This window comes from Mandrillus leucophaeus, unplaced genomic scaffold (genome assembly GCF_000951045.1).
Source record: "Mandrillus leucophaeus isolate KB7577 unplaced genomic scaffold, Mleu.le_1.0 Scaffold1090, whole genome shotgun sequence".
Lineage (NCBI taxonomy): Eukaryota > Metazoa > Chordata > Mammalia > Primates > Cercopithecidae > Mandrillus > Mandrillus leucophaeus.
In genome coordinates this window covers 14,324-21,887 of record NW_012099099.1, presented here as the reverse complement: position 1 = coordinate 21,887, position 7,564 = coordinate 14,324, and the positions used below count along the sequence as shown (strand labels likewise).

At 35.0% G+C, this 7,564-nt stretch overlaps 1 pseudogene; it reads right to left on the bottom strand.

Annotated features, from left to right (window-relative positions):
• Nucleotides 1-6,661: 6,661 nt before the first annotated feature.
• Nucleotides 6,662-7,324, bottom strand: LOC105545770 (annotated as a pseudogene).
• Between the last annotated feature and the right edge of the window lie 240 nt (nucleotides 7,325-7,564).

Genomic DNA, 7,564 nt, shown 5'->3' with positions numbered 1-7,564 from the left:
TTATATGAGAAAATAATTTGTAAACTTCACTAGCTGCAGTATTCATCCAGGTATTGCCAACACTTTTTTCTTTTCAGTACTTAACATAAATATTGATGTGTTGACTAACTTTAGTAGAAAAAAATCATATAATAGAGGCTATTTGCATTTAATTCTCAAAGTCTACAAAACATCCTGAAAAACTGAGGATCAAACATAAGTAATAACCATCAGATAGTCAATGGCAGCCCAAAGTTATGCAGGCTAAAGCTACAAATTGTGATAAGACTTTAAGATCCAGCAAAAAATGGACAGAAAGTCCTCCAGTCACAGTCATCTATTTGCCCTAGGTTTGGGACACTGATCTTGCAAATATTTTGTGTATCTTCCTGAACTCAATATCAATGCTTCTCATGTGATACACAACAAAACCCAATGAGAAAGATGTATATCAAGCAATCAAATTTTGTTGGATAGACTTGTTGGAGAGTCACAAACTATTGTAATATGTCAGATTTGTTTATACTACGAGAACTAATTTTTGTAACCTTCGAAGAACATCATTCCAATAAACATATGTTACTTAGAAAATATTATCAATTAAATCATTGTCATTTTTCAAAGGTTTGCAGAAGTTCTTATCCAAGTCAATTCTTATCGAATAAAAAAGACCATCTTTGTTCTAAAATCATAAATTTACAAATATTGAATATTATCATGTAAAGAATTAACTTTCAGAGTGGTCTTGAACTCTAACTCTAACTTTTTATTTTGCATAAGAAGTTAGTTTGTCTCGGCCCTATAGATACTGAGTCCTTAAATGGAATGAGCTCTGCTTTAGCAAATCAGCTATTTAGTAAGTGGAGGTTTACTAGTTTCTCATTTTTTCTTCTACTAGGAAGTGTTCAAGAATGAAGCTATTTTGCTTCATCATGGCCATATTTGCTGGGATTATAATAGACAATGACAAAAATTTACATTCAGCTCTTACTGAGAGTCAATAATGCCCATGTAGTTTATTGCTAAAACCACTGGGATTCTAGTTTTTTAAGGTGCATGTAGATGTGGAGATCCCAACTGCAAGAGCAGCACAATGTCATCCTCTGCCCAGCACTATATTAACCATTTATGACTTCATCTCTGATCTGCCCTCTACTTTGTTGTAATAGAAAATAACCAGCCTGTTGTCAAATACAGATTCACATATCTAAATTCAAACTCTCCCATTCACACAGTTTATAGGAATCAGACAATTTACTCTTCCCAAAAGTAAGGAATAATAGCCTCTGTCCCCCAGATAATTCTACAGCTTTCCTTCCCTGAATCAAATCCCCAGAATGTGTATGTGAACTGTAAATACTTGTGACATCATTCTTCCATCATTTATAAATTTCAGCTTCAAATCACGTGATAATCTTTAGATGACACTAGTAGAACATGAGTCTGTTTATGTAAAGGTAGAGATTATGAAATGGATCGATTTTAGAAAATAACCAAACACATTTTATTATTCATTATTTTAAATGATTCAAATAAATTGTTTATATCATTAAGCAATTAAAATAGTCTGCATTGTGAAATGTGCACCGGGGTTTCCATAATAGAGGAAACTTGATTTCAGAAATGTATATTTTGTACATGTATTTAGTAGTTTATTCAGTCAACAAGTTTGTATTACATTTTGGGCTCATCCTTTTTATCAGACCCTGAGAATACAGGGCATTTTTGCCCAAGTTGTTATTCTTAGTCTTTGAAACACTGGGGGAGACAGTATTTTTTCTTTGTTTACTTGAGATTGTGTGGAGAATTTCTGCATATTCATTTTTTATGTAGTATTTTACTGTGAAAATGTGTTTTTCTATATTTTGATTTCTTTCATTTTCATATTCAGGTTAATATCAATGAAAGAATATAAATATAATTTTTAGATGGGTTATTCGTTGGTTCTGTGTGGCATTCACAACAAATATATTTATATTTCTCACTTCACTTTTCCTAGGAGGTAAAAGTGATCTGATTTTTCATCTTAATTTATGGGAACTAAGAGAAAAGAAATGTGTGTCTAAATGTGATAAACATGTAAGAGGAGAAATACCTTATGTACATGATGAGTTGATGGGTGCAGCAAACCAACATGGCACATGTGTTGCTGTGCAACAAACCTGCACGTTGTGCACATGTACCCCAGAACTTAAAACATAAAAAAAAAAAAAAAAAGAATGACCAGAAGGGAACTTAGAAAATATCTTGAGTGAGATGAAAATGAAAACACAACATACCAAAATGTATGTGATGCCGTGAAAACAGAGCTAAAGTGGAAATTGAAAGCGATAAAACTTATATTAAAAAAGAAGAAAGACCTCAAACCAATGAACTAACTTTACAAGTTAAGGAAGTAGAAAAAGAAGAAATAAACCCAAGCAAGGAAGAGGAAGAAAATAAGAAAGATGAAATTTTATTAATGAAGTAATTAATAAAATACAGAATAGAAAAGCAATTAAAAAATCAATGGAACTAAGCCTTGGTCTTTTGAAATGATCAACAAAATTGACAAGCCCTTAACTGTATTAAGAGATCAGTAGAGAAAAATCGGATGAAAATCAGAAACAACAGAGGACACATAACAACTGACGGCATAGAAATAAAATGTATTGGCAGGACGTGGTGGCTCACGCCTGTAATCCCAGCACTTTGGGAGGCCGAGGCGGGTGGATCACGAGGTCAGGAGATCGAGACCATCCTGGCTAACACAGTGAAACCTCATCTCTACTAAAAATACAGAAAGAAATTAGCCAGGCATGGTGGCAGGTGCCTGTAGTCTCAGCTACTCAGGAGGCTGAGGCAGGAGAATGGCCTGAACATGGGAGTTGGAGCTTGCAGTGAGTGGAGATCACACTGCTGCACTCCAACCTGGGCGACAAAGCAAGACTACATCTCAGTGAATTAGAGGAGATGGACTGAGATGACCGAAGTCTAAATCACCTCACTTGGCAGCTGGTTGATGCCTTTTATGTTGCAGGCCAGAGAGTTTGTTTCTGGATTGATTGCACATTCTGACTGGAGGAACCTTAATGGCTAAGGAACAATCTTTCAGACAGTTACATTATAGATAGAATTTTCTGTCTTCTGAGAAAAATTAGGAATCTAATGAATGATTTAAAACAATTAAATCCATTAACAAATGCTAAATCAGTAAGGTCTAGAATCTTGAAAATCTATTCATTTTTAACTTTTTACTTTGAAAGAATTTTAGATTTACGGAGAATTACAAAGACACTACAGAGATTTTGCTTAGGCCTTAACCCAGCTTCTTCTCATGTTAGCAACATACATGACCATGCTATAATGAATCAAAACAAAGAAATGAACACTGGGGCAATATTACTAACTAACATTCAGATTTTACTAAGATTTCCTCAGATTTTTAAAAACCGATGTTTTATCTTATTTCAAGAATCAATCCAGAATCTCACATTGCATTTTCTTGTCATACCTTCAGTCTCCTCTAATCTATAACACATGCTCAGTCTTTCTTTGGCTTTCATGACATTGAAATGTTTGAAGAATATTGGTCATTTATTTCATAGACTGTTCATCAATTTGATTTGTCTGATGTTAACTCATGATTATGCTGAGGTTATGTGTTTAAAGGATTAAAATTACAGAGTTTATCTGATCATCTCATCACACAATATCCAAGATACAAGATATTGATGTGTTTTATTACTGCTGATGTTAACTTAATCACTTGGTTAAGATGCTGTCTGTTAGACTTCTGTCCTATAAAGTTACTATTTTTGCCTTCTACACACTACATGGTAGAAGTATATCACTAAATACCAGCCTACACTCAAGTCTCTAATCTAGTTTCTCTCATTCATTTTTATGTTATCTGACATTCTTGGTTGTATAGCATAATTAGCCATTTTAGGATTCACAAATGTTTATGATTTCATGAAGCCAATGCTGTCTATCTTAGAACAACTCTAAATTTAATCAGGAAATAATGCAAACAATAATATTAAAATGTATAAAGGAATTCTTGAATTTAGGTAGCTCAATCAGAAGAATTAAATGAGTTTCAAAATACCAGAAGTAATATAAGTGTAGCAATTAGTAAGTTTAGCAACCATATTAATACAGAAATAACCTCAGAACATTGTATTATCAGAATTAACTAGATTTATGGTAAAGCTGCATCTATTATTAATGAGAAAAAAATAAAATGTCAATAGAATGTTATGCAATAATTGCTTGTCACTCTGAAAAAATTAATTTGGATTCTCATATGAAAAAATTATAATATATTACATAATTAAATGTAAAAGCATATTTACAAGAACAGAAACTGAATATGTGTAAAATCAAAAGAGTTAAGGAGGCATGTGGTTCTATTTTCTAGACAGTGCTTGGAAAAATATACACAGAACTGTTCAGTGCTTGGTACACAAATGAAATAAAAAATAAATATCCATCAAAATATTATGGCTACAATGTATAGGAAATGTTTTGACAATGATTAGGAATTATAAAATTATACATCAGTAATGTAAATAACCTACACAGAAACTAGAGTAAATGAAATAACAGGTAAAATAAAATCAAAATTGTAAAAATTGATTGAAAAAAGAATTTAAACTAGCAAGTAAATGGGTTACTATTGAAATTTACTACCAAGTAATATTAATTAGAATAATGATAAATTACCATTTTAGCCAAATAAGCAACATTTTAAATCAAATGTCTAAATAAGTAATAGGTTCAATAAATCAAATATTTAAGATGTTCAGTACAGCATGGGAAATATAGTTAATAATAGTGCATTGTATAGTTCAAATTTGCTAAGGAAGTAGATATTATGTGTTCTCACCATGCACAGTGAAATGTTATAACTCTGTTAGGTGATGGATGTGTTAATTAACTTCATTGTCAGAATCATTACACAAGAGATAATTAGAGCAAAACACTATGTTGTGCACCTTAAATCCATAAATTTAAATTTCTCAACCACATATATACAAAAATGTTTAAAGATTTTGTTCCAATTCATCTACTCTTTGAAAATGATTTTCAGAAAACACTAATAACATATGCATGAAGATGTTAACCCACATTCTCCTACAGGTATCATCATATTTCCCAACTCCAAAAACAAGCTTCCCAAGATAATTTTTTATACATAGTACACCCAAATGCCCTTTTTGTGTGTCCTATTCAACCCACTCCCATCAAGTTTCTGTCCCATTCATTCCACTAAACCAGATCCACCTAAGGTCACTGATGGCATCTGTTTTTGAGTCCATTAGGACAGGTCAGCTTTCATCTTCCCTGAAAACACCACTGTCTACCCCTCATTGTCTCTCCCTCATTCTTTCCTATTTCTCCTTCCAACTGCACTGACCACTTCTCCTAAGTGCTCTTTGCCCTTCACAGACTCTCCTTCTCTGCCCTACCTATGACTGTTGAGGATCTGTAGGACTAGGTTTAGATCCTGTCTCAACGTTCCCTCTATTTATAACTATGTTAGGTGATGGATTCCCTAATATCCATTCTCATGCCCTCAATACCAGACATGCAATAAAAAACCCCAAATTAATACCGTTGCCCGTCACATTTGTTGTTCATTCTAGACCCATATTCCCAGCTGCCAATAAGATTCTGGAATCACTGTTTCCCTTGGTATCCATGGGATTTTGGTTCTAAGGCTCCACACCTGTCCTCCGGATACCCAAATCTGTGCATACTCAAGTCCTGCAGTCCCTTCATATATGCGCGTTTCACATCCCACAAATACGGTATTTTCTAACCATGTTTAGTTTGACATGCAGAAAATGCAGATGTGGAAAGTGAACTGTATTTGGGGGAAAAAAAAAAACCTGTATAAGTGGGCCCATGCAGTTCAAAAGTTCAAACCCATGCTGTTCAAGGGTCAACTGTACACATATCCCAAGTACCTTAAGAAGGACATCTAATATAGTTTTTTCCTTCCTGTCATCATTTGTACCTAAAGCTTCTGCTGTGAGAAATTGTTTTCCTTTACTTCTCTTTTCCAAGCATTTAAAAGAATTGCAATAAAGTAAGCATTAGTACTGTTTTTACATCTCTTTCTCTGTAAGACTGAGAATGCTTCATTCAATTGTATTTCTTAAGGGGAACTCTACAATCTGCCACTTACTTAACATATACATATAATGCGAATGGAATAAATGAGTAAATACATTTTATCGTCCTTTCTTCAATGTTGTTCAAAATGTGGGTGTGGATTTTGTTTTTAGAAAACATTATTTCAAGATATTTTCCTTAATGGGTAAAACAAATGAGAATTTAATGAATAAAACACATGCAAATTGAATAACATGGAAAGATAAATATATTTGTAAATGTTAATACAATGTAAAGATGAACATGTTATTATATGTAAAATTTCTAAATATTATAAATGAAACAGATGCAGAAAGAGTGCAAATAAGTAAGCAAATAAATGACATCAGAGTAGCCATGTTTTAGGAACCGAAGGCCAGCACTGAATGTTTTTAACATATACTTGCTAAATATTGTTAACAAGGTATTTGCTGAGTTTAATTCAATAAATTCTGTGACAAAGGCAGAAATAAGAGTCTATTGAAATGACCAAAGACACATGTGCAAGTGTGATATGGTGGATTAATCAATGAGAATTATTTCAGGATGACCCCAGGTCTTCATCCTTACTTCTCAGTCCTTGCAAGTTTGTTGATGAAGAAAAGGATTTCATAATTCCACTCTGACAACCTCCCAAGCACAGTCACTGTATTTCTTCTCTCTCAGGCAGATTCCCTGAATTCCCTGGAAGTACCTCCTCAAGGCCAGTGTAGGGCCCCAATCACCCCCACAGATTCTTCCTCTCCTGTTGCCTGCCCTAAGCAAGACTCCAGGCTTTCTAGCTGCTGATAAAATCCAGTGTGGAGCTGGTCCAGGAGGGTCATGTTCCAGGCAGCAGAGGAGTGCTCTGTGGGAAAGAGGCTCAAGATCTGCTGCAGCATCTCATGGAGGACAGACACGGCCTGGGCCTTCTGCAACTGGCTGCCATCCACAACTCCAGGGGGAACCTGAAGTCTTTTCTGTCCTTGAGACACAACAAAGCAGAGATTCTCCACATTTGGCCAACAAGTTCCAAGGTGTTCCTGCTAAGTAGGCCATGGTTGTGAGGCAGATCATAGCTCAGAGATCCAACAGGGCCACAGCTGCAAAGCACCAGGGCCACCAGTAGAAGAAGCAGGAGTACTGTGGGGAAACGAGGGTGCTGCTGGCCTGGCTGAGCTCGAGTCTGGATAAACACTGGACTCCAGTTTCTCTGAAGGCATTCCTTTTATGCATAACTTACAGTTGGAAACAAATAGTTTTCAGAGTTGACCAAGATGGCCACCCAGAAGCTGATAGTGTGTGCCACTCTCATGGAGAGAAATGGAAGAGGCAAGTAAATACAGCACCTTCAACTGAAACATCCAGGTACAGACTTTCAGACTCAAGAAAACAACTTGACCCATGGAGAACAGAGCAAAGCAAGGCAGGATGACTGCCTACCCAGGAGTGACACAGAGCCAGG